Source organism: Suricata suricatta, chromosome 15, assembly GCF_006229205.1.
Source record: "Suricata suricatta isolate VVHF042 chromosome 15, meerkat_22Aug2017_6uvM2_HiC, whole genome shotgun sequence".
NCBI classification, from domain to species: Eukaryota; Metazoa; Chordata; class Mammalia; order Carnivora; family Herpestidae; genus Suricata; species Suricata suricatta.
The window spans coordinates 70,467,204-70,493,710 of record NC_043714.1 but is presented as its reverse complement, the minus strand read 5'-3'; the positions used below and the strand labels follow the sequence as shown (position 1 = coordinate 70,493,710).

General features: G+C 53.1%; 1 protein-coding gene and 1 long non-coding RNA gene across 6 annotated transcripts in view; one reads left to right on the top strand and one right to left on the bottom strand.

Moving 5' to 3' along the window:
- ST3GAL1 (ST3 beta-galactoside alpha-2,3-sialyltransferase 1) overlaps positions 1–26,507 on the top strand; it is an 81,700-nt gene that overhangs the window by 16,962 nt on the left and 38,231 nt on the right. For all 3 annotated transcript variants that reach the window (XM_029923247.1, XM_029923244.1, XM_029923245.1), the window contains exon 2: positions 377–532. The gene's annotated coding sequence lies outside the window, so the exon portion shown is untranslated. The remainder of the gene's footprint in view (positions 1–376; positions 533–26,507) is intronic.
- The window catches only part of LOC115278747, a 28,494-nt gene continuing 20,852 nt past the window's right edge, over positions 18,866–26,507 (bottom strand). The window contains exons 5-7 of one of the 3 annotated variants that reach the window (XR_003903076.1): positions 24,684–24,917; positions 22,907–23,009; positions 21,374–21,510 (exon numbers count right to left, since the gene is read on the bottom strand). This is a non-coding gene — a long non-coding RNA (uncharacterized LOC115278747). Of the gene's footprint in view, positions 19,042–21,373; positions 21,511–22,906; positions 23,010–24,683; positions 24,918–26,507 lie in introns of those variants that run through there. The other 2 variants (XR_003903077.1, XR_003903078.1) reach the window with 2 other exon arrangements.

The following is a 26,507-nucleotide window of genomic DNA, read 5'->3' as shown; positions in this document are numbered from 1 at the left end:
CTTGAGCGAGGAGCAGCCAAAACCGTCCATTTGCTTTCCCCAGACTGAGTCGGTCACGTGTCCCTCCGTCTCCCAAATATTCGCATCCTTGTATAGTGTTGCCGTGAGGCATTTGTTTATTTTCCTGTTTTCTCCACCAACCCGAGCTTCTTACAGGTGTGAACTGCGGGTTACTCACCTTCTGTCTCTGGTACCTGGCTGTGCTCATTGAACGGGATAGGTGTTTATATCAAAAAAAAAAAATACTTGACGTGTAAATCCCTGGGCGGGGGCGGGGAGCAACGGGTGAACGCCTTTTAATCGTCCTGAGTCATTTTCAAAAGACCGTGATGAACAAAATGTCAAAAATGACTTAAAGTTTCCTCTTCCCTTTCAGTTGGGACCATTTTCAGACTCCGCCTTTCTGACCTGGAAATGCCAGAAGGAACTATCCTCGTCAGGGGCTGTGCTGAGCAAACATTTTGAGCTTTGTGGCGAGGACAGTTTCATTTGAGGACCGGAAGTGGACAGCCCCTCCCCTCAGCCTGCTTAGGTAGGTGACTACGCTCTTCCCCTTGCCCGATTGAGAGGTATTGTCTTTTCTGGTTTCTTCCGCAGATTAATTGGAGTAGCAGGGCAGAGATGCTTTGTCTTGGTCTCTTTATAATTTGGCCTGCTCTCCCGGAGATAGTCCATTAAGAGGGGCCGATTTCTCCTAAAGGGAAAGTTTGGGGACCATTAGAACATCAAGTCACGTCTTTTCTTAAAAGGAAAACCTTCTGTGTTTTTATTAAGCAAGTACTTAAAAACTGGATTGGGAACAGCCTTGTACGACCAGTGCCTGGTGTCCCAAAGAAGGTCTGGAATGAGCCCCAATGAGTGTCAGCACACAATTGTGATCCGGGACAGAATGGGTGGGGCCATTTTTTGTAAATAAAGTTTTATTCGTACGCAGCCACTCTCCTCCATTCAAATATGTCTGCGGTTGCTCTCACGTCGCAACCGCAGTGGTGACGGAGGCTGTGTGGCCTGAAAGCCTGAAATATTTACAGTCTGCCCCTTAATGGAGAAAGGGTACCTTAATGGAAAAAGCTGCCCACATGTAGCCACTCCATACGTGGCTATTTAAATGCTAACTCATTACAATTAAACACAATTAAAAATTTAGCTCTCATTCACACTTGGCACATTTCAAGTGGCCAGTAGCCACGTGACCCACGGCTACCATTTTGGATCGTGCCCATAGAGAATGTTTCCATCTGTGGGGAAGGCTGGCTTGGGAAAACTTGGATCGCCCTGGGCTGTCTCTCTTCACTCTGCCCGCGTCTAACTCAGCTTGCATGTAATTGCAACCACTGTGGAGGAAGGTCGGTGCATGGATGCATGCGTGTGTAGGTGTTCTACATGATTATTGGTGATGCATGGATGTCCTCACATCTATCTATGTGTCTTTTACTATCTATAAAAATGGAATTACTTTTACAGTATCTTTGGACAGCCAACCTGTGTTGCTATATATAATTCCATGTAAAAACTAAGCCATGTGGACCTTGGGATTTATCAGTTTTATGTATACAAATAGGCTGATACAAATATGAGCCTTTCTGTGGTCATAGGAAGGTGAGACAGAGTATAGCATAAGGTCAGACAGAGTAAAGGGGAGGAAGCAATGGCCAGAGTGTCTCCATAGGCTGACGATAGGGGCTAGGGAGATAAGAAAGGAGGAGAGGAAGAAAATGAGCCAAAGATAAGATTTTTGTGAGTCCTGGAAGAATGAGGAATGATGGAGACAGAAGGTAATAGGGAAGGGACTGTGGGTTTACTTTCCAAGAACATGTTAAACCCATTAATGATGATTGGGATGTATCACATCTCAGAACTGGTCTGAGCGCACAAGACACATGGGAGAAGCTTGGACTTGGCCACAGTTCCGCCATCTTGGATGGGTCAGGACTAGGGGTATAATAGAAGGTTCCTCTGGTCAAATATGGCAGGGTGCAGTGGTCCAATCCCTGAGATGCACGGTGTTTACAGATGGGTCTGAGGAGAGAACAGAGAAGAAACTCTAGGTATCCAGGAGGCCTATAGTCAAGGACCCTAAGTTGTGTCTTTAAGAGCTGGGCTTAGTTGACCTTGGGTTGCCCAGGAGCTAGCAAGAACAAAGCAGAGATTCAGATGATGGAGAAAAGATGGAGCTGATATGTGTCCATACATGTAGATCTGAATGGGCGCTGCCTCTCTTCTCTTGGTTGGTCCCCAAGGTCACCACCATTGTGGGTAAGTGCTGGAAGCACCTGAAACAGGTGTGTCCATAACGGACCTTCAGGCAATGGAGTTTAATGCAGATGCGAAGTAATTAGAAGTCGCAATAAGAAAAGGTATTGAGTTTTTAGTACTTAGTATCAAGCACTTCAGGGATAACAGCGGTGATGGTGATAATATTAACAGTGATCATATCATCTATCCATTTTAAGCTTATTATGTGCTGGGTGCACCATTCTGGTAACAATACTTATTATGGTAAGAGCTTCAGAATATTGTGCTAAGCATTATAGCCACTTTTTCTCAGGATATGAACCCCGGGTATTCTTTTCAATTAAACATTGTTTCAATTACTTTATTTTGATATAATTGCAAATTTACAGACAACTTGCAAAAACAGCCCCAAAACATTCCCGGGTACCCTTCACTCAGATTCTGTAAGTGTTAACATTTTACTATTTTTCTTCTATCCTTTCCTCTCTGTTTTTTCCTGACATCAGAAAATCCTTATCACTACTATACAACTAAGTCAGAAACTTGACATTGACTTGCTACTATCATCTAATCCTCAGACCTTACTCCAATTCCGCCTCCCTCAGGGAAGTCCTTCGTAGCAAAAGGAAACCCATTTGGTGTATGTCCTTCTTGGAAAACATCCTTAGTCTTGTATTTCGTGGCATTTGCCACATTGTAGGCAGTTATTTTCCAGAATCTCTCTCAGTGTTGGATTTAGATTTCTGCTTTTGCCGGCCCCCCGCAGAACTTGTGTTGGGTCCTGAGTGCCTCACACGGAAAGGCGGATGCTCACCTGTCCCGCTCCTGCGATGTTGCCTTTATCGCTTAGTTAGCGATGGGATCAGCAGTTTGTCAAGGAGCCTTGGATCCTTTCAGTGCGGAATGGTGTCTAGAAACACCATCTGGTCACAAGGTGTCCGCTGCTACTGACGTAGCATCGCCTCTAGGCCCTCTGAGCAGACAGAGCTGGGAGCTGGGCAGTGTGTGTGTGTGTGCGTGTGTGTGTGCACGAGCGCACATAAATTCATGCATACATAGACACACATATACACACAGCCGTATTTACAGACGTGTGTACACATCTGCGTATACATCCATCTACATCACGTATGTGTGAATATACATGCATAGCTACGTCATCTAGATTGTTTCTAAATCAACCGACGTATTAGGACCACCACGAGAGCATGTTGGAGATGCTGGCTATGACGTTCTTGACATCGACATCTGTCTTAATGACGCTGAACGGCCCCCCAGGCGCCCTGCCGATACCACAGGCCACCACATTTATTAAACTGTGGGTCAGGCCCTGTTCCAAAGTCTTCCCTTACTGTTACCGCTCGTTAGAACCCAGCGGTCCAAGTACAGATGAGGAGAAAAGGCTTGGAAAAGATAACTGACGTACGCAGAGTTACGCAGCTAGTGGATGTGGCAAGTTTACAGCAAGTGCCAGTTTGCCTGTTGGCATTTGATCACATGGTCTGGGGAGACACCACCGTGCCCGAAGAAAACCCGAGGCAGAGGAGGTATTTGTCCTCGTGGACCCGAGACCACGGACGTCCCTCACAGCAGACAGTGACGTTCATGGCAGCAGGAAGGTGACAGCCTGGTGGCGGTCACTTCCTTCCCTCCCCAGGACATGGTTGCGGGTGGCGTCTCTGACGGAGTCGTGAAACACACAGCAGCGTGTGCAGCGGTGCAAGTGGGGGTGCAGGAATGTGCATCGTGGGAGACTGCATATCTGCGCCTGAGCGTTTTCATGGGGGGAGGGGTGTCGTGTGGCCGCTGTCCTGGGCTGGCACAGACCTTGGTCGAGTTGAGGGCGTGAATGAGGAAGTGGCCTCTGTGGGGAGAGGGCGCTTCCTGTCTTGTAAGGGGTGTTCCTGGCCGAGCCGCTTAAGTATACACGCTTCAACTTAAGCACCTTTGTATCCATAGCTCCCAGCAGAACGTTTGTAGGTCGTGAACTTGATGAGTGTCATTCGTGTACATCAACATTTATTTCTGAGCTGTTTCTATGTGCCAGGCACTGTCCTGGGCAGACACTTCCTAGCAGAGAGTGGGGAAGGGGAAGAGATTGACAATAAGCAGGGACATACCTATTAGGACCGATGGGCGGGTCGGGGGGTGGGGTAGGGGGCAGGCAAGGACTGGGCGGAGAGCACGTGTAGCATGCTGGTCCAGGCGGGGCACTCGGAGGAGCTGTTGGTGGAACCCAGCGACACTGCCCAGGGGAGAGCATGACAGTGAGGGTGAGGAGGCCAGGCTGCCAGTCAAAGGACCCACAGGGACCGTCACCAGAGAGTTTGCCCTGGAGAGCCAGGCCCGTTTGTTCCAGGGTATCTTTTCTGGCTCAAAGGGCCATGTACTTGGGCATTGTCCTTCAGGACTCAAGCATTTCCTCTGAAAAAAAAAAAATGTTATCAGCGGGCCCAGAGGCGGACTGGAGGCCAAGGCAGCCTCGCTAGATAAGAGGTGGTCTTGGTGGTCAGAGATACTAACATGGGCAGCAGGGAGACCCAGGTGGAATTTCTATTGCTGATAACCTTGAACAAAAGAGCAAGAGTTTCGGGAACAGGGGCTGTTTCCTTGGTAGAGAGGAGCCCGGGGGCCGGCTCTGAGCCTCTGAAGACCCAGCAAGCACCTTGTACCAGACGATCTTAAGGAGGACGTCCAAGAGTGAGTGGAATTAGCAGAGAGGTTTTGGTTCAGGCTGTATTTTTCCTTTCTTCCTTCCCATCCGTGCATTCATTCATTCATTCATTCATGCTGCAGAAGCTCTGGGGCCCTGGCACTGTGCCAAGAATCCCCAGGGAGGGGGAGGGGGAAGGAGGGAGGGAGGATAAAACAGGAAGACAAGAGCTCTGTCCCTCGAGATAGTAACACTTTAATGGCAGAAACAGACAAATGAACATATCAGTGGTGTTCACAGTTTCAGTTCGGAATTTGGGGAGGCCTGAAGCTAATACAGTTTGGGAGTTCTCTTTAAGAAATAACGATATGAATTATGAGTTTCAAATGAAAGACAAGCCCCAGCTAAGTGTGATGCTACCAGGGGCTTCCGCGGTGTGGGGGAGAGCGCTGTGTCTCCAGGGGTAGGGGGAGCACAGGGGGTGCCTCACAGGAGGCCAGGCAGAGCTAGGCAAGAAGGCTGGTGGCAGGAATTCCTCACCTTCCAGGTCCTCCAAGCCCTTGTTCCTGGGCTAATCCGTGAGGGCTACAGACCCGTTTCTTCTTAGTGCTGTTGGGACTTACAAAGGCACTTTTCTTGCCATTCTACAAGCGGTCTACCTTATGATCCTACTTTGAGAACTGTGTTCTAAGGAGTCACCTGAACTTCCTGAGTAGAAGCACTGACAGAGTGTTTGCCAGAAAGTCTGACTGTGGGTCACATGCTCTTCTAAGAGCCCCAAGCAGTGACACATTTAACTCTTCATAGCCACCCTGGGGGCTAGCTGCTGCCATTCTCCATGTTTCACCGGTGATGGGACTGAGGCACAGAGTGGCTAGGTAACTTAGCTGCGGATGCACAGTAAGTGCAGAACTGGGCTTCAATCCACGTGGTCTGCCTCAAGCCCAGTTCACCTGCTGTGCTGCCTGTCCAAGATCCTCGCTGCCTGATCCTTCCAGAGCAGCCTTGGAGACTGCCCGAGTGGCCCAGGGTTAGGAGAAGGGCTAACATACAGTCTGAGAACTCGTGAGTTGTGGAGGGAGCTTTAGCGGCACATCATACCGCTCAATTGCAGGTGCCAAGGTGGGACATACTGAAAACAAGAATAAAGGTTAACTGCGTGTTAACAGTGCTTGGGAACTGCCTCCCCCCACCTCTTCCTGAATAGGCTCATTCATCCACAGGTCCATTCACAGGTAGTTTCTGAGTGCCCCACCCTGGAGACGCAGCGGTGAGGAACAGAGACCCTGTTTCTGCTCTCACGCCCCTTACGGGGCAGGCTTCAGCTTGCTCCCAGCACCCTGCACGGCCGCATCTTCCTGCAGATCTCTCAAGTGGGATCCCTGCACCTGTTCCCTCATTTGTAAAACAGAGCAGGGGACTCACAGACCCTCCGAACTTCAGAGCACACACTCCTCACAGTTGTTGAGGGAGGCATTGCAGGCATCATTAGTTAGTACCTTCTAGAAAGGTCAGGCACCCACAGCTGAGACCGGGGCAGTTGGCAGCAGTGCAACACCTCCCTGGGTGCTCACATATCCAGCTCTGGTCGACAGCCAAGCTGGAAGGGGGAAGGCAAGCAGCCACAGGCCTCACCACAAGCTCACCGTAACTCTGCCCTTGCCAGCGGGTCCTTAAACTGTTTGAGCCTAGTTCCCCTTGAGATGATGCTCTGGCCCCGCCCAGCAGGGGAGGCGGAGCCCAGCAGGGGAGGCGGAGCCCTGCAGTGGAGGCGGAGCCCAGAGGGGGAGGCCGAGCAGGCAAGGTCTGATGGTTTACTAGGATAGATCTGGGGGGGAAGGGGCCTGGCCACTCCTCCGTCGGCCTCTCTAGGCCTCTGTGACCCAGGTCCCCACGTGTAAGGAAGACAGCGGCAGCGGCCACCTGTGAGGGCCCGTGGGTTGAGGCCGGTGCGTGCAGAGCCGGGCGCGGTGCCAGTCCCGGTGCCAGGCCCATGGTCAGTGCTGACACCTCACCCGAGTTATTATTCACAGCGGGGCCTGAGCGGTGGCCGCCGGTGAGCTATGAGGCTGCCACCCAGGCTCCCTCCCAGCTGGCTCTGGTCGGGTGTTTGGCAGCAGCGGAATTTCTTCCAAGGGAGGATGGACATCCAGGGGTAACTGCTGTGGCCGGGCCCCGAGACTCTGACAATGCTCGTGCCACAAGAAGGGGGGCCACCAGAAGTGTGGAAATTTCCTATGTGCTCTGGAAGCCAAACCCACGGATCTAGTCTGTTTCGGACAACTGATTTTTATTGCAGTCATGCCTGGATGATAAGCACGTGGGCATTGACCGATAACCTTTGTTCCTAAAGGGCATCCAGTCACAACCTTCCTCTTTTCGGTGGCCATGTCTCTAATGGCCCTGGGACAGAGTCCAGATTCCATAGCAAGACAGACAAGCCTCATCATGACCTGGGCCCCAGCTGGGACCTTCGCCTTATCACTGCCCACCCCACCTCTGTGAACCACAGAGTAATTTTAAGTACAACATTAAAAGTATTAGACTGTTTTTTAAAAATTTTTTTGTAAGAGAGAATCAGAGTGCAAGCAGGGGAGGGGCAGAGAGAGAGGGAGACGCAGAATCCGAAACAAGCTCCAGGCTCCAAGCTGTCAGCACAGCTCCCTACAAGGGGCTCAAATTCACGAGCTGTGAGATCATGACCTGAGCCTGAAGTAGGACGTTTAATTGGCTGAGCCCCCCAGTGCCCATACACTGTTGTGTTTTTATTTAAGATTTATTTTTGAGAGAGAGAGTGCAAGCAGGGAAGGGGCAGAGAGAGGGGGGGGGGACAGACGATCTGAACCAGGCTCTGCACTGACAACAGCGAGTCTGATGCAGCTCGAACTCACAAACCCTGAGATCACGACCTGAGCTCAACCTCCTGAGCCAACCAGGCGCCCAAGAGTGTAGACTAAGACAGGCAGCCTGAGTTCAAACCACAGCTCTGTTGCACACTGTACCATGTTGGGCAAGCCACTGAACCTGTCTTGATCTGCATTGCCTCATCTGCAGTACGGACACAGGAGATGACAATGGTGCCAGCCCATAGGGTGTTGTGAGGATGAAATACGTTACTCTCCACGTAAAAATGCTTCGGTCCCTTCTGGACACAGAAGTCCCTGTGGAGTCTGGACCAGCCCTTGTAATTCGCCTGTGATTGCAGATACCCCATCTGATAGCATCCACTGTCAGGAAACTTTGAGAAATACCAAGGTTTATTCCCTACCAACTCCTGAGGATACACAGCACGCCCGGGCCACACAGCGAGGTCATGAGGAGAGAGGGACAGAGAGAGGGACTGGGTTCTGCCTTTACTGGGGTTGAGGGTGGGGAGCCATGTTTGTAGGGGGTGTGAAGTGCTCCGAGAGAGGCATGAGGACGCTGCCGATGGAGGGTGGCTGTGGCTGGCCCCACTCCGGAGGCTTGGAGGAGGGAGCACCTTGTCCACGTGGTGCCTGGGGGACAGCCATCACCAACCCCTTGGGGGCAGGGGCATACCTGGGGAATCTGAGCAGCAGACACTGTGGGGAGCCCCTGCAGAGCAAGTGAGGGGCTGGCAGGTGGTCAGGGAGGAAGCGGGGAGGCCCGTCTTAGTGGCCTCCTTGGCCTGTGGGTGACCAACATCTCCAAGTGTGACACCGTGCCTCTCGATGGACTGCAGTGACCTCCTATGGCTAATGCCCTAAGCTCCTCAAATTGCAACCTTGCCTCCTCTGGGAAACCCCTCCTGCACCCGTCTCTGGGCCCGGACCCCTCCTCTTGGTGCCCATGACATCCCACTGGGGCCTCTAGCCTCCTGTCCCCCAACTTCAGATGCGAGTTAATCAGCCCACCCATTGGTCTCCCCATCAGCTGGTTGTTTTCTCCCCGACAAGCAGTCCTGAATTCCATGACCTCCTGGCCCTGTTCAGGAGCACGCCAACCCCCCTACATCTGAGCCCCGTAGGGCCCTCCTTGGATGCTGGCTCTCCTCTGGGACCCTTCCCATCCTGTCAGCAGATGGACCCATCCCCTCCTGCTTCAGAAGCCCGTTGGCGCTCTCCCTGGGCCCCTCCCCTGCACCCAGCGCGTGCTGCCTGGCATTTGCCTGTCAGATTCCCCTGAGAGATGCTAAATTCTACAGGGCAGGACGGGGTCCATGTCTGAAAGGGTGGTCTGCATGCCATGGTGTTGCGCACTGTGGCTGGAGAGCTGGGGGGCCCTTCGCTGACTGCCTGCTCGGCTCCGTCGGAGCGAGGGGTGTGTGTGTGGCTGCTCAGGGTCTGCCCCAGAGGGGTCGGTGCCTGGTTCCCGAGCATCGATTGCCCCCCCTCCACTCCCCCTGTATGTACGAGCAGCTCAGCACCTGCACGGTCCGTGTGTCCGCTGCTAAGAGGCCCCCACTTCTTCACCCGGCAAGTGTGTCCTTACCAGCCCTGACCATCAACAGTAGGACCGCATGCTTGGGAAACTGTCACCGATGTTCTGCGGGCTTTCGTGCTGACCCCTGCCCCTCTGCCGGTTCTCACCGGCCCACTGTCATCTCACCACGGTGGACCTAGTGGCTAATGCGCCAGGAGGATCCATGTGGCTCTGTGCTCACAGGGACAGCGAACTCCCTCTTTAAAGGGTCAGATAGTAAATATTTTCAGCTTCATGGGCCAGATGGTCTGTGGGGTGACTGTTCTGATTCGGCCCTTGTAGAGCAAAATCGGCCATAGGCAGTGCGTCCATGAACGGGTGTTGTGTTCCAGTAGGACTGCATTTACGCAAATGGAAATCAGGCTTGACCTGAGGGCTGTGGTTGATGACCCTTGGTCTCCACCTTGTCTGGGCTGTAGAGGGGAACGGCCGGATTAGCCCGTGCGATGCACTGTGTGCTGATTCCTGTGTCCCCCCGCTGCTGGATCCGGGCCCTTTGGGAGTGCAGGTTGGGTCGAACTGAGCCTTGCACCCTCCGTGGCTAGCCTGGTGCCTGGCACAGGGCAGGGAGCGGGGACACGCAGGTGGCTCGGTGAGCGAGGGATGATGATTTCCCAAGTACTGAGCCTAGTCCTCTGGGCTAGACCCTCCCCTTCCCTCCAGGTTTCTAAGCCGCCCCACCCCCCACCCCCAGGGCAGTAAACTAAATCCCCTTCTCCAGGTGCACACCATTTCCGGACTGATTTTATTGAGCTCCAGGTGGGGATCCACACAGTCCCCTTGAGGCGGCCCTCGGAGGATTCCACCCAGCCCTCTAGACTCTTGACCTCCTGGGAATCCTTCTCTTCTGGAAGCCAGTGGACAAACCCACAGATTTGTCCAGCCTTGACCAGGGCCCACCTGGGGCCCGTCTGCTGTCAGTCCCTGGAAAGGAGGCACTGAGCTGTGAGACTCACCGGTGGGCAAGCTGTTTTTCTGCATCGAAACCGTCCCGGGCTCTGTGTGGCCCGGGCTTGAGTCCCCGCATACGCTGAGGCAGAGCCCAGCGTGCCCCCCACACATGGTCTCATTTATGCCCTGGGTAGTATCATCCCCATTTTATACAGGGCAGATCGGGTCACCGAAAAGTGACTTGCCTGGGCTCACATAACCCAGGGACAGAGTCGGGATTTGAATTTAGCTACCTGATGCCGGGGCCTCTGCCCTTAACCCGCATGCCGAGCTGACACATAAGAGACAGGGTCCGGAGTGGGAGGGAAGCTACCTGCCCTAGCTTCAGACACCGCTGCACAGAGAACCGAAGCGATCCGCCCACAGTCACACAGCATTTGCAGTAGAGGCAAGATTTAAAGCTGGGTGATTCGATTTCTAATCCAGCACTTTACCCCAGGTCCAAACCCCTTCTTTGGTTTTGACCTGTAAATCAACAGAGGCCAGGTCCCTCCCTCCACTGGGAGTGAAAGGATCTCTTGCTGCATCCTTTGCTAAGAAGCAGCCCTTTCTCCTGGTGGGGGGGAGGGGTGGTGGTGACAGTGTAGACATGCACCTGAGTTGGCCCAGAAGGGTGTCCTGGGCCTGGATCAGCTGGATCTGGGTTCAAGAATCGGTATTCAGGTGGGCTTGGGCAAGACGGCGTGCCTCTGTGACCCTCTGTTTTCTCATCTGGCACCTGGGGCTGCAGGGCCCACCTTGGCTGAGGTGTTCTGAGGAATGAGCATAGCGATGTGTCCGAGTGTCCAGCCATCACCAAGGCCTCCGTTCCCGGCAAATGCGGCCTCTTGTCTCCACTTGCTCACTTGTCCCCGAAGCTCCGTCACCCCCTCTGCACCGGGAAACTGCAACACAGCCCCCCCACTGCCTTCACCTGCAGACCTACAGCCAGTGACTGCCTGGGAGCAGCCATCTGACCGCATCCTAGGCAGCATCGAAGCCCGGGAAGCCATGCCTGGCTCTTCCCATGCCCGGGCCCATGGCTGCTCACTTTTTTGCTCTTGCCCTATAATTGCAGGCTTTTACAGTGGCTTCTCTGTGTCCAAAAGCCCCAGTATTCTCTGCATTTCTCTCTGACGTGGAAGGACATATCAGGAGCCCACAGAGGTTAGGCCTCCCCTCAGTGGATGCCTTTTTCTACGGAGACGGATGTCTGAGTAAAAAGAAAGGCATTAGCTGGTTGAAGCAAACTATAAGATTAGACAGAGCCTGTAATGAGACCTCCACATGCGTTTGCTGGCTCTGGGTGTGAGGAGGCTTAACGTCTTCATCAACTCTGTCTTCTAGAGCAGTCTGCAGGAACCCAGACCCTGAGTGCTGGCTGGGGAGTGAATGATAGGAGAGTGAACAGCCTGGTGGGGGTTTCCGGTGTTGAGGAGATGCTAGGGCTGGGGACAGCCGTCCGCTCCGGAGCCCGGACCAGTCCGCTGCACGTGGTAGTGTTTGCCTGGTGGGTAAGAGCTCTGTCTGAGGGGGACCACCCGGATTTCTGTCCGGGCTGTGCCACTTCTGGGCTGGGCAACCTCGGACAAATTCTCAACCTCTCTGTGCCGCAGGTTTGCATCTGAAAAATCCGGATGATTAAAACTTGTTCAACTCTCATTAGAAAGATTTTTTTTAGTGTTTTATTTATTTTGAGAGAGAGAGAGAGAGAGAGAGAGAGAGCGAGCGAGCGAGCAGGGGAGGGTCAGAGAGAGAGGGAGACACAGAATCTGAAGCAGGCTCCAGGCTCTGAGCTGTCAGCACAGAATCCAACGCAGAGCTGGAACCCATGAACTGTGAGATCACGACCTGAGCCGAAGCCAGACCCTCAACCAACTGAGCCACCCAGGCACCCTGAAAGAGATATTTTTTGAGTGGTCAACCATCCATTATCCGGGGAGAGTGCCGCTCCCCCCGCTGCAGGCCTTCGGGAGGTCCCAAGAATACTGTGAGAGTGGACTGTGCATCTGACACAGAGCAGAAAGGGTGGGTGGCCATGTGGGTGGATCTCCATCGATGGCCTGTCTCTTCTGAGTGCTTTGCATAAACGCTTGGCCCATCGAGATGCGGCTTGGAGTCGGCATCACCAGCCCTGCTGTAGAAGAAAAGAGATGCTGAGATGCTTTCCCAGAGTCCCAGCAAAGATCTGGCAGACGGGATCGGACTCAGGCAACTTGGCCCTGACTCTTCGCGCTCGACCACCAGGCTTTGCTGCCTCTTGGCGTGTGGGGAGAAACAGTCTCACACCTGTCTGACTTGTGACCTGACGTGTGCTGTGACAGAGGCATGCCTGGGAGCAGCGTCTGTTAGTTGTTTGGCTAATGCAGGTCTAGGACCCCAGGGTCCGCCTCTGTGTGTTAGGAAGAGCCCTCAGGAAGGGCTGTGCCCCACCATCCCCCCACTCTGTGCTGTCTCCCCATTAGTCTGGCCAGAGGCAGAAGGCCCCAGAGGTGGGGGGAGAAAGGGAGGAGGGGTGGGACACCATGGAGGAGTGGGGGCATGGCGCACACCCATCTGTTTGGAATCAAACAGGCATTGAGCACAGGTGGCCAGAATTCCGGTTCTGTTTGGCCAGAAAGCAGTTTGGAAACATTCTGCTGAAGGTCGAGGCCCAGCCAGCTCCCCTGAGTTCCGTCCTGGTCTCTTGGTCTCTCTGCTCTAACAGCCGTTTTCCTGGGACCTCGTCTGTTCTGGAACTGGGGGACCTCCGGCTCACACACAAAACCCGGTTTCCTAGTAGGCGCTGGCAGGCAAGACTCACGGCCACCCAGTGACTCCCTGCTAAGGACTTGAACCCAGGCTTGTGGAGGCCAGTGCTCGGACCCTGGGTCAGCTGTGCTGTGGGGTCGAGCACTTCAGACCAGAAGGCCTGAGTCCCGTTTCCTGCTCTGTCCCTGACCAGCTGTGTGGCCTCATGCAAGTGGGAAGGCCTCTCTGAGCCTGACCTGCAGTGAAGACCTATTGTATGTGATGTGATACATTCCCACAGGGAGGGCAGAAGGAGATCCAACCACAATGAGCCTGTGTCGAAGCTTCCAGAGTCCAGAAAGGCCCTGTCTGCATTCCTCGGTGACTAGTCCACTGAGTGACTGCCACTCATCCACAGGCTCTTCAGCTGGGGCATGTGGGGCTGAGTGGAGCCCTGGGGAGCAAGGGCGTTGGGGACAGTCTCCCCGTGCCCTCATTCCTGGGAGCCATTTGTAATTATTATTATTATTATTATTTTAATTTTAAAAATGTTGCCGGGTCTGCATTGTCACACATCCATTATCTTCTGTTCTTTGCTGGCATTTTTTAAAATGTTTTTTATTTTTGAGAGACAGAGAGAGACAGTGTGATCAGGGGAGAGGCAGAGAAGAGGGAGACACAGAATCCGAAGCAGCTCCAGGCTCTGAGCTGTCAGCATGGAGCCCGACACGGGGCTCAAACCCACCAACCAGGAGATCATGACCTGAGCCGAATCGGGACGCTTAACCGACTGAGCCACCCAGGCGCCCCCTGGCATTTTTTATTGCTTCCAATTTTTCCCTCTTTGCTTTGGGCCTAAGCCTCTGGAAATGAAATCCCAAATCCTGGGAGGCTCTCTTGTTAAATCTGGCCCCTGGGAGAACTCTAGGTCAAGGTTCTGGGGAAACTCCAGCCCAGCATCGGGTTGCTAGAGAATGGCTTTAAAGGTGCCATTCTTTGTTAGGGTTGGTTTTATTTTGGTTTTGGTACTCTGATAAAAATAGCCATGACCACAAAGAAAATACTGAAAGTAGAGAAAAGTGGGTGGCCCAGGAGGTGGGGGCAGGGCGGATGGCTCCTAGGGCCACCCCTCCCAGAAACTACCTACCTTACCATTTTAGACTATTTCCTTTCTCTGTAATTTTGGCTCCTGTATTGTTAAGACTGTAATTCTGATTCTGATATGGTTTCTTTTGTTTTCTTCTTCTGATTGAAGAGCATAGGAGATGTTTCCCTAGGCTATTTTGAATTCTTCTTGGACATTATTAATGATGCAGACTTTTCCGTCATATAATGGGTATTTGAATATGCCACCTTGCGCTTAGTACTTTCCTTAAGGTGGAGCACGTTGGAGCTCGCTGGCATTTTGCTATTAAAAATAACATGGTGAGGCTGAGTAGATTGAGCGTCTGACTTTGGATCAGATCATGATCTCGGTGTTCGTGAGTTCTAGCCCCACGTCTGGCTCTGTGCCTGCTTCAGATTCGGTCTCCTTCTCTCTCTTCCCCTCCTCCACTCGTGCTCTCTCTCTGTCCTTCAAAAATGAACAAATGTTAAAAAATTAAAAAAAAAAATAGGGGCGCCTGGGTAGCTCAGTGGGTTGAGCGTCTGACTTCGGCTCAGGTCCTGGTCTCGGGGTTGTTGGGTTCGAGCCCTGCATGGGGCTCTGTGCGGACGGCTCAGGGCCTGGAGCCTGCTTGGGATTCTGTGTCTCCCACTCTCTCTGCCCCTCCCCCGATCATGCTGCGTCTCTTTCTCTCAAAGGTAAACAAAAAACATTAAAATATTTTTTTAATAAAAAAATAACAAGCTGATAAACCTCTTTGGGCACAAAACTGCAAGTCAAACCGTTTCCTGGAGAATTACAGCGTGGGAGCCAGAGCGCTCTTTCGGTCCTCTGAAGCCCCATGTGAATGTCCTTTTGTCACAGACCAAGGCTGATGTCTGCAGAGGTAGGGGGAGCACAGCCTCCTCTAAAGGGGCGCACGCTGCCCCGGAAGGGGGGTGGTCAAGGTTAAGTTCCTCGAAACTGGAATGACTAGCAGCACTTGGAAGGCGGAAGTGTCAGGACACAGAAAGTTCTGGCACGCTGCAATGGGTTTGCCCCCAGCAAGGTGGAGATCCGCAGGGGACGTGCACGCAACGCACGCACCGACTCGGCACATGCGCCTTGCGAGGCCCCGGTCTCCTCCTGCGTCACTGGCCTCTGTGCTTCTGACCCGGAGTGCCTTTCCTTCGTGTGGGTTCTCGGGAGCGCTGGAATCTAAACCGCTCCGCGCACTTTGCGCCCCTGCTGTGATGCCACCTCCTGGAACGGGTCTGTGACACACAGCAGGTGCTCGGTACCCAGGTAGTGAATGAGTGAATGGTGGGTGGGGGCGGAGGGGGAGTGTAAAGACCTTCTCAAAGGTCCCTGAGCAACAATACTTGGCCACATTCATTTATTGGATTCTTTTTTGTTTTTTAGTGTGTATTTATTTTTGAGAAAGAGAGAGGGAGCGAAGGGGCAGAGAGAGAGAGGGAGACACACAATCCGAAGCAGGCTCTGGGCTCTGAGCCGTCCGCACAGTGCCCGACTCAGGTCTCGAACTCACGAACTGTGAGTCAACCTGAACTAAAGTTGGATGCCTAACTGACTGAGCGTCCAGGTGCCCCCATTTCTTGGAATCTTAACGTGTGCCTGGTCTCCAATCCCACACACCTCCCGGGTCACCCTGCGCAGCGGTTCTGCCATCGTCTTCTGTGTTTCCTGCCCCCGCCCACTTGATATTATCACAGATACATTTCCCTCATGTTTTCTTTAGTTTTATTTCTACAAACCGGAATTTTCGCCGTCTAACACATGAGAACATTCTGGAATGTGCTTACTGGTCTCCGTGATACTTTGGCTAGCACTGTAATTCTACCTTGGAGTGGAGTTACTCGGGCAGAGAGCGTGCCCATATGCAGCTTGCCCCAGGACTGCCGGGTGGTCCGGAGAAGGGCTGACCAGCCCGCCCTCCCATGCCCTCGGGCTTGAGGTCCCGTGTCTGTACACACCACACATGCTTGGCTAATTTTTGCCAGGCAAGTAGGTGTCCAGTGACGCCTCATCCTGTCCGCATTTGCATTTAAAAATTTTAATATTTATTTAAAATTAAAAAAAAATTTTAAATTTATTTTTGAGAGAGAGAGAGACCTACAGCATGAGCAGGAGAGGGTCAGAGAGAGAGAGGGAGACACAGAATCCGAAGACAGGCTCCAGGCTCTGAGCTGTCAGCTCAGAGCCTCATGCAGGGCTCGAACTCGCAAGCAGTGAGATCATGACCTGAGCTGAAGTTGGAGGCCCAACAGACTAGGCCATTCAGGTACCCCTGCATTTGCATTTCTTGGATTGCTAAGGAGGCCCCAGACTTCTGGGCCCGCCCTGCCCTCAGCCTGGCCGCTCACCACCCGCCACCTGCCAGGATCACTCTCTCTTCTTGTCCTTCCAGGTAAGGGCAGACACTTGCCCCTTTGAGTGGGCTCTGCCCCAGGCCCCTCCTCTCTGCTCGCCAGGCCGGCCTTCCAGAAGAGCAGGCTGAGATTGTGTGTACAGATGCAGCTCGGGGCTCTCACACCGCTGGGAACGCTGTACAGGCTGTGCTTCCTCCCCCGAGGGCCGTAACCTCTCTGAGCCTCAGGATCCTCCCTCGCAAACCAGGTCTTAAAAAGAGCACCTCCTGGGAGAGCTTTTTTGAGAACTCGGGGATATTATTTACATGCGGCATTTGGCACCTCATTTCGCTGAGCACCTGGTGGCCGGTGGGTCCTGGAGCCCGGTAATCCTGCATTGTCCTTACCTGTCGACTGGCCGCCACAGCTTGAGAGGACTCCAGCGGGGGCTGCTCTTGCCGCCTCTTAGACGGTCAACTCCCGACAGTGTTGGCAAACAGCAAGACGGTAATGATGGGTTGGTCTAGATGCCATTTTAAAGTCCCTTCCCACCCTGAAATTCTGTGATCAGGAAATTACCCGGCAAAGAGCCCTTGTTCCCAAGGTTTCTCAGCGGGGCTTCATTTCACGCCATGGGTAATTACAGAGGCTGCGACAGTGGCAGAAGCTCTGGTGCCTGGCAGCTGCCTGGTGCACTTCTGGGGCTATCATTTTTCCGCTGACCTGGAGACTGGGATCCTGGCAAAGGCAGGGCCCCTCCCTTCAGGGGGCCGTGAGAGGCAGCCATGGAGGACCCAGCCTCAAGCTGGCAGCCCCCCACTCCCTTCCCCGGGGGGCTGGCAGGGCGGCATCTGGGGGCGGGCGAAGATCAGGCAAGTCACAGAAATCAGGAGCCATGGAGACCTTTGGATCATCCAGTCCTGGGGTCACAGTCTCCCAGGCCCACAGCGGCCACAGGGATAATCCAGATGGATAAAGAGGACCAGAGAGATCGGGAGAATGTGTAAGGCAAAGCAGAAGGAGGTGACCCACGGACTGTCAGGAAGTGGTGAGGTCTCCGGAGGGAGGGCCAGCTGGCTGGCATCCCACAGGAAGGCGAGCCCCTCACCACCCTCTGAGGCACACCTTTCTACTGAGGCCTGAGCAGGAAAACAGAGAGCCCCAGTCAACCAGTTAGTCCTGGGAAGCCCCAGTGGGACCCCACGTGAGGAGTCCCAACTTCCCCAGAAGCCACGGGTCCCCTCTTCTCCCTCTCCTCCCCCTAAGTCTGGACCCTTCTATGGACTAGCTGTCAGCTTGATGTTAAGAATCACATGTGAATTTCACCCCACGCCAGAGGAGACTCCTCTAGACTTTTCTTCTGGTCCTTTCTTGGCAGTGTTCTTACACCCTGTGCTGCACGTAGGAGACAGCTTGCTTGTCCAAAATTATAATTAGAAACTCAGAAACCCCAGCCAGTTTTGCAAAGGGCAAATGGGGAGATACGTTTGCCTCTCTGGATTTGCGGGGTCCAGTGGCTTTTTCCTCCTTCCCTCCCAGCTCGCCTCCCCTGCCCACCCTGGCTTGGTTAGCCTCAGGGCACCCTGTTGATGGGAGGCTTGGGCTGGACTCTCACAGACCTTTCACCTTTCTGCACCTTGACGGGTACTCCTAAAGAATGGAAGTGATTGGGACACCCAGGGTGCTCAGTCAGTTAAGCATCAGACATTTGATTTCGGCTCAGGTCACGATCTCACAGTTTGTGAGCCCTAGCTCTGCGTCGGGCTCTGTACTGATGGCTCAGAGCCTGTTAGGGATTCTCTCCTTCTCCCTCTCTCTCTGCCCTTCCCCAACCCATGCTCTCTCTCTCCCTCTCTCTCAAAGTAAATAAGTAAACTTTTTTTTTAAAGAAAAGCTAAAAAAAAAAAAAAAAAAAAAAGGAATGGCCATAGTTATGTGTAACAAGGTCTTTGGTCTGTAGCCAAGGGGAAGGGAGATGACTTCTAAGGCATGGTCACCATCAGCAGCAGCCTCGGAGCCTGGCAGTCTGGATTCGGGTACTGACAACGCCATCAACTGGCTGTGTGACCTTGGGCAAGTGACTTCACCTCTCTGCGCTTGCCTAAAGAGGGAGTGATGCTAGGACCCTAACACCAGGTTGTTTGGAAGATGAAATGGCTTAATCCACACACAGTGTTTGAAACCACACACATGTGAGTCGTTAGCACATGTAAGCTGCTCTAGGTAAAATGCTGGGCACATAGTAGGTTCTGTGGTTGTTTCCATTAGATTCATCTTCACTATTTCCCTGGGGGCTTACAGATGCCCTGCGTATCTCCCTCCCTACACCGCTAATGACAGTCCCAAGCGCAGGTCACTTTGCTTCTCCATCCTTAACAGGCTTTGGCTTGATGAGAATTTTCAGAATGTGTCTGCTGATCTTTTAAAAACTCCCCGAGATGAGTATTTACTGCCAGAATGTGCAAGTATATCAAGATGATTTAATTCGGGCGCTGGATAGGAACGCTGGGGACGGGAAGAGGGAGAATGGCGAGGGCTTCCGTCCCCGGCCCTCTGTCCGCTGTGGGCATGGGCACCGCTGTTGATCTCTTAAATTCCTGTTGGAAAACTCACTGGTTATCATTGAGAACTGCGCCGTGAGGACTTAGGAAGAGCGAACTGGAGGCTGGCCTCCTCACACTCCTGCCCCATCCCACCGTCCCCTCTGAGCGGTGCCCTGCGTCCCCCCCTCCCCAGGCAGAGGGGAGCCCCGTCCCCCCAAGTCCAAGCTCACAACACTGTCAATGGTGCTGAGACCAGACACCTTTGCCCAGCATGCCGAATCTGCGAGCCACCCCTCCTCCACTCTGTCACGGCTCCCGGCGTGCCCATTTTCCAGACCAAGAGGCTGAGGCTCCAGATGCTTTCAGGGCTGGTTTCAGGCTGGCCGGCAAGCGGCAGAACCCGGCTCTGGAGCAGCAAGCCCCTCCCGAAGCCCACCCTCTGCCTCAGCGCCGCTCCGATGACCCCCAGCGGGTCCTCACGCCTCCCGCAGCCGTGTTTCATCTGATGTGGGATGAAATGGGAGGACGATGAAATATTTATTGGCCTCGTGTCTGCCGGGCGCCTTCACATGAAAGCCCGGAGAAGCCGGCTGGAAAGTGGAGCTGCCGCTCGCCGGTGTGAAAGGTGGTGCGGGCCTGGGGCTCCGGCCGTGCTCGCTGTGGCCTGGGGGCTCCAGCCTGTTTGATTTGATCCATGAGCTTCAAGAAGAGAGGGGCTGGGCCTTGTTCACCCCTGAACCCCCATCATCCAAAACAGAGCCTGGCACATTCCGGGCCCCAGTGAGTCTTTGCTGAATGACCAGTGGCTTCTGGTTGCTCCGTATAAAGCCCAGGGTTTGGACCAAGCGGTTGCTGAGGAGATTCCTTGCTCTAGCAAAGTTCTCTGAACTTGAGAACGTTGCCCTTGTGAGGCTTCCTCTTATTGACAGTTCCGGCTCAGACCAGCTTGATGCTGGGATCTCACTTCCCACCCAGCAGAGCCTGAGGCAGGCATTTGGGTGCGGGTGCGGGTGCGGGTGCATGTGCATTACTAAGGAGGCGCTCCAGGAGAAGGGGGAGGGGGAGGGGAACGGGACCGAGGAGGGGGGAGGAGAGAAGCTGAGTCCACCCTTAGCTGACTCCATGGCAACCCTGAGCCCGAAATGCTCCAAATGCACCCACCTTAAGATTGACTCCACTCTGAGACAAAGGATGCCAGCATCCTGTAACCCCAGGCCCCTCAGCCATTGCCCGGGGGCTTTCCAGGGGGCAGGAGACCAGGTGTGGCCACCTCCCAGGTAAGGCAGCTCCCACCTAGCCATGCTGACCCTCTGGGAGCCCATGGCCACAGCAGCAGAGGTAGGGGGCGTGGCCATTCAGCACCAATAACATCTGCTCTTAGGGACACAGAGCCTTCCAAGTAGCCTGATTCCCTAGCCGAGAAAGTGAAACCCTGAAACCTGCCTTTCCAGCGAAGGGACTCCGGAGGTCACTGGGAGGGATCTGCAACCTAAGGAAAGGGCAGCAGCTCCTGGTTACCAGCTCCTGCCCCTCTGTGCCACTCAGGTTTCCTGCTTGTCCTCTAGGCCAGCCCAGACAAGAGAAAAGTCATACATTTTATTGTCTTCACGTCCCTACTGTGTGCCAGAAACTGGGAGCATGGCAAGTGTTCTCTTACTGAACTCTCCCAACCTTGCGGCGTGGGGCCTAGGATGCCGTGTCTGCCTGGCCGAAGCCCCAGCCCTTGCCCAAGGCCTCGAGGCTGGTGGGTAGCAGTGGCAGGATCTCACCTACATCTTCTGGGCCAAAGCCTGGGATCTCTCTTCTCTCCGCATTGCTTCTGTGAGCTTGGCTTGGGGGAGAAGAGGCATCCCTCTGTCTATAACCTTCTAAGGCTCCCACTTGCCTTTGGAGTGAGGCCAGGCCTCTGGGCCTGGCTTCCTAGGCCCCTCTGGGTTTTGTTTGCCACCTTCCCTCCTGTTCCGTCACATCCTTCATGTTGCCTGCCACCACCCTTCGGTGTGAAGGCAGAACTGGCATTCGCTCAGTACCTAAAAACATTGGCTCTCAGGTCGGGAGCCCTCACCATGGGCCCAGGCCGGGTAAACCGCGTGTGGGTTATCTTGTGAAATCCTCGCACAAATCCATGAGGTCAGCTGTGTTTCTCTGGCCCTACAGATGAGTAAGAGGAATCCAAGAAGTGAAGTAACTGGCTCAAATTCTCATAGCCAGTAAGTGGTAGCATCAGGAATTGAACCCCAGATGCTGTGCTCTTACCTCCTAGACCAGTGCTCGCCGAGAGAGCTTTCACAGCAGCGGGAACAGTCCAGATCTGTACTGTCCAGTCGAGTGGCCACCGACCAAATGAGGCCATTAGTTGAGTATTTGGCTAATGCAACTGAGGAACTACATTTACCTTTTATTTAATTTTAATGAAAAGTAGCCACCTGCAGCCAGTGGCTGTGGAGGAAACCTGGAGTGTCACTGGACCTGCCAGCTAAGCCCTTAGCTTGACACCAGAGGCCACTGGAAGACATGAGTTTCCTGGATCAGAAACAAAGGACTTGTTACTCACAGCACAGCCCACAGCCCGCAGCCCGAGCTTCATGTTTGCCTCATTTCCACGCGCTCCCCAAGCCCCGTGGCTTTGCTTCACAGATGAGGAACCTTGATCTTGTATAACGGGCTGCGAGCAAACCTCCCCAACTTTTGCCTTTGGGAGGGGCCTTTACGCTACTGCTCCCGATGGAAGCACTAGCTGTTCTCTACACGTCCTTGAAAAGATAGCCCAGCCCAGAAGCAGAGGGTAATTCTGCTTCTAAGACCCACAGACGCACAGGAGACGATGTGGGGCTGTCTCTCAGCAAGGGCTGCTGTGTTGGGGGTGCAGCTCTAAACCGCCTGTCTACACTGAGATACTCCACGTGTGTTCCATCATTCGCTACCCTCCAGGAGCCTCTGCAGCGGGCCTCCGTTTCCCCATTTTTCAGAATAAACTGAAGCTCACTGAAAAGTTCCAATTGTGGACTCTCCTACCTCATACTCATTGTCAACTTTGCCCCCGCCCCTGCCCCCGCCCCCTCTGCAAAACAAAACCAAAAGCAAAAACTTGATACGCTTATTCTCCTTGCTCCCTATCAAAATTTGACCCTACAGGACTCTGGAATTCCTTTCATCTTCTGTCTTACCATGTTCTTCCCATCTCTCTAGATCCAGGGCCAGGGTTGCCTCCTCCCTGAAGCCCTCCCTGCTCCGCACAGTGTGTTTCTTCTCTAACATAGAGCACCAGGTCTCACGCTCTCAACTGGCAGCTTGGGAGAGCCTTATCTCCCTAAGCTTTCCCCGCACGGTGCCTGTTGTGAGACTTAGGGGAACGCAGACCAGTGAGCAGGGACCCTCAGAAGAGCAAATCTGGCAACCACAACCTCTTAATTGCATGCCCTGACATGTATTCACAGCCGACTACCCCGCTGCCCGTTGCAGGATCTGGTGCCTGTGAACAGGCTTGACTTTCTCAGAAAGAGAAGGGAGTATTTTGAAGTGACTCAGGGGAAAGCTTGTTGAATCGCGGTTGAGTTTTGGTAAATCCACCCACGAGGATGGGGAAACTTGACATTTGCCTTCCAAGCCGGCATGAGAAGTGAGTCTCATTTCTTCCTAAGTGAGCCGGAGGTGGTGGAATGATGCCTGAGCTGGTCTCAGGAGACCAAGGTTCTAGTCCAAGTTCTGATGCTAACCAGCTGTGTGACCTTGGGGAAGACACTCCCCATTCTGGGCCTTAGTGTCTCATCTGTGATGTGGGACTAGAATGGGAGGGAAGGAACTAGCCCCTCAAGTTACCTTTCTACCCTTCTTTCCGACCCATGCTTCCACGGCTCTGAGCCTGGGAGAGCCCAGCTGCCCCTTCATAAGACCCAAGTGCCTCCCGTTCCTTTCTTACCCTACTTCCTGCCGCCTCCCTGGGGAGGACCAGCCTCTGGGCCTCGTCTAGAATGCAGACCTCCACACTGGCTGGCCCAGGGAGCACCAGCTGTAAGGATGTGCTGAAAGAGGAGCCCGTGATTTGAACCCAGACATGTTTCTTCACCTTTCACACATCACACCGTCATCCTTGACACCCATCGTGAGCCCTTCCTGGGTCAGGCACGATGCTCAGAACTTGACATCATCTCTTGCAGACTCTTTGCAACAACCTCCAGAGGCAGGTACTGTGAGTATCCCTATTTTGCCACTGAGGAAATCGAGGCACAGAGAAGTGAACCCCACAGAGCTGGTGAATGGCAGAGCTGGAAGTCAGATCTCCTCAACTCCTCCTCCATTCTTACAAAGTGAATGTTGGTTTGTTGGAGATTAATTGCGAAATGAGCCCTGCGTGTGTCAGCTTTGCTGCATAACAAACAGTCCCCAATCTCAGTGACTTCCCACAAATGTTCATTTCTTGTTCGTATTACCAGTAGACTGTGGGTCAATTGCAGGCCAGATGTGGCTCAGCACCCTGCCTTGAGTTTTCTCTAAGGCCTGGGCCAAAGGTAATCATTATCTAGGACATGCCACACTCATGCTAGAACTGAAAAAACAGGTACTCAAACTTACTATGTTATATTAGATTTATATATATATATTAAAAATATATATATATATATTTTTTTTTTAACAGAGAGAGAATGTGAGTTGGGGAGAGGGGCTCCATGCTCAGTGCTGAGTCCAACATGGGCCTTGATCCCATAACCCTGGGACCATGACCTGAGCTGAAACCAAGAGTGGGACACTCAACTGACTGAGCCACTCAGGTGCTCCCCCCGCCCACAATCAAATTTAAGCCTTCCGCTTAGAGATGGCACACATCCTATCTGTTGACATCCCAGTGGCCTAAGCAAGAGAGCTGGCCACACCGAACATCAAGGAAGTAGGGAGGTATAGTCTTCTCACAGTGAAAGGTCGGGCGCAAGGAGTCAGGATGTACGTATCTGTGTCATGCAGTTGCCCGTGAACTGCTGGGCTCTGCAGACCCATGCGGAGGTCTGACCCCTGGCTCCAGCATGTAGTAGCTGGGTGGCCTTCAGGAAAGTACCTCTCCTCTCCTCGTGCCTCAACTCCCTCATCTGTAAAATGAGAGTTCTCATTCCAGCCCTACGTATATGTCTTCTGGGACTGTATTAACAAAGTTCTATAACTGGGTGATGTAGACAACAAAAACTCGTTTTCTCGCTCTTCTGGAGGCTGGAATTTCAAGGTGAAGCTGCCGTCAAGGGTGGTGTCTCCTGAGACTTCTCTTCCCGGCTTCTCGGCAGCTGTCTTCCTGCCCTGCCCTCACCGGTCCTTCTGTAGTGGGTGCGGCGTGCTCTTCAGTGTCCCTTCCTGTCCTTACAAGGACGCTGGTCTGTGGGACTAGGGCCCCACCCGTATGGCTGCACCTCACTTTAGTTACCTCCCTACAGGCTCTGTCTCCGAGGACCGTCCGCAGAGGGGGTAGGGCCTCACAAGGAAGCCCTGAACAGGAGCCAGCCGACCCTTCACGCTTGGTTGTGGCTCGGCCCAAGGGTACTGATGGGGCGTTTCCCTCAGTGGGGACTCCTCATCCCGTTTATCTTTAGTCTTTGTCGTATCTCCTAATTCCTGGCACAAACTAGGTGCTCAGAAAATACACTTTTGTTACCCGCAGCGAAGCAGGATAATGGGAGCCGGCCAGGTTTGGGGGAGCCCTGGGTGTCACTAACCTGCTGTGATTTGAGGTGTGTCACCGTCCTAGGCCAACCAAGACCCTCCACATCAAGACAGATGTTTTGCAAGGGGCCAGACTCCATTCCTTTTTTATGGCTGAGTAGTATTCCATTCTATAGATGTGCCACACCGTCTGTTGATGGACCCCACGGCTGCTCCTGTGGTTCGGCTGTTGGGAATAACGCCGCGCCAAGCGATATATGGAATCGTTGAGTCACTACATCGTGTGCCTGAAACGAATAGAACACTGTATGTTAACTCTACTGGAATTTAAAAAATAAAAATAAAAACATGGCCAAAGGTTTTGCCAGCTAAGTCTCAGCAGATTTTCATTTTCTCGTGGCCTTTTGTGCCCACGCCAAGGTAACTGGACAATGTCCAGAACCAGAATGGACTCCGAGCGATTCTTTTTACAAAGATGCTGTTGTAAACTCCAAAGTGGCAGTGATTCTCCAGGCCCCTGCCTACAGATACTGTGCCCACCAATAAGGCACCATAGTGACCCTGTGCAACAGGGCTGGGTGTGGGTGGGCCTCAGGAGAACTCAGTCTTGCCGCTCTGTGTCCAGGGAAGTTTCTGGGTCTTGTTTATGAGTTTGGGTTTTTGTCTGGAGTAGCCACTCTGGAACCACAAGGCTCAGAGTCACCTCTTGGGACTCAGTGGGAACTTTCCAAACCCTGTGTTTGTCTCTTCTTCATAGTTCATATGTGGCCTTGCTTAGGGAGGGACATGTCCGAGGCCATGCGGTTAGCAGAGGGATCCGCCAGCAGGAGAAAAACAGCAGTGATAGGGACAGCCTGCCTTTCCGTGTCTTCCGGAGATGTGGCTCGGCTCAGCGGTATCAGGGTGGGTGGCTCTATGTGCCTCCTCCCCGCTCACTACTAATTAATTATTGGCACAATGAATAAGTCCGTGCCTTTTGACTCTCTCAGGGTCAATTTCCTCATTTGGAAAATGGGAGCAATGACACTTTCCATAAGATAGGTCACATCTGGCCCAGAGCACATGGTGATGGTGATGGAGATGATGGTGATGGTGATAGTGTTGGTGATGATGATATTGATGGAGATGATGATGGTGATGAAGGTAGAGATGGTCATGATGATGTTGATGGAGATGGTGATGATGATGTTGATGGAGATGGGGATGATGATGGAGATGATGATGTTGGTGGAGATGATGATGGTGAGGAAGGTAGAGATCGTCATGATGATGTTGATGAAGATGATGATGGTGATGATGTTGATGGAAATGGTGATGATGATGTTGATGGAGATGATGATGATGATGGAGATAGAGATGGCGATGGTGATGAAGATGATGGTGATGATGGTGATGAGATGGTGATGATGATGTTGATGGAGATGATAATGGTGGTGATGATATGATGATGGAGATATAATGCTGTTGATATGGTGATGATGATGATGATGATGAAGATAGGATGCTGATGGTGGAGATGATGATGCTGATGGTGAAGGGGATAATGAAGATATGATGATGGTGGTGATGGAGACGGTGGTGGTGACAGAGACGGTGGTGGCAGTGGAGATGGTGGTGGTGACGGAGACGGTGGTGGTGACGGAGACAGTGGTGGTGGTGACAGAGTTGGTGGTGGTGACGATGGAGATGGTGGTGGTGATGGAGATGGTGGTGGTGACAATGGAGACGGTGGTGGTGATGGAGACGGTGGTGGTGACGGAGACGGTGGTGGTGGTGACGGAGACGGTGGTGGTGGTGACGGAGACGGTGGTGGTGACGATGGAGACGGTGGTGGTGACGATGGAGATGGTGGTGGTGATGGAGATGGTGGTGGTGAC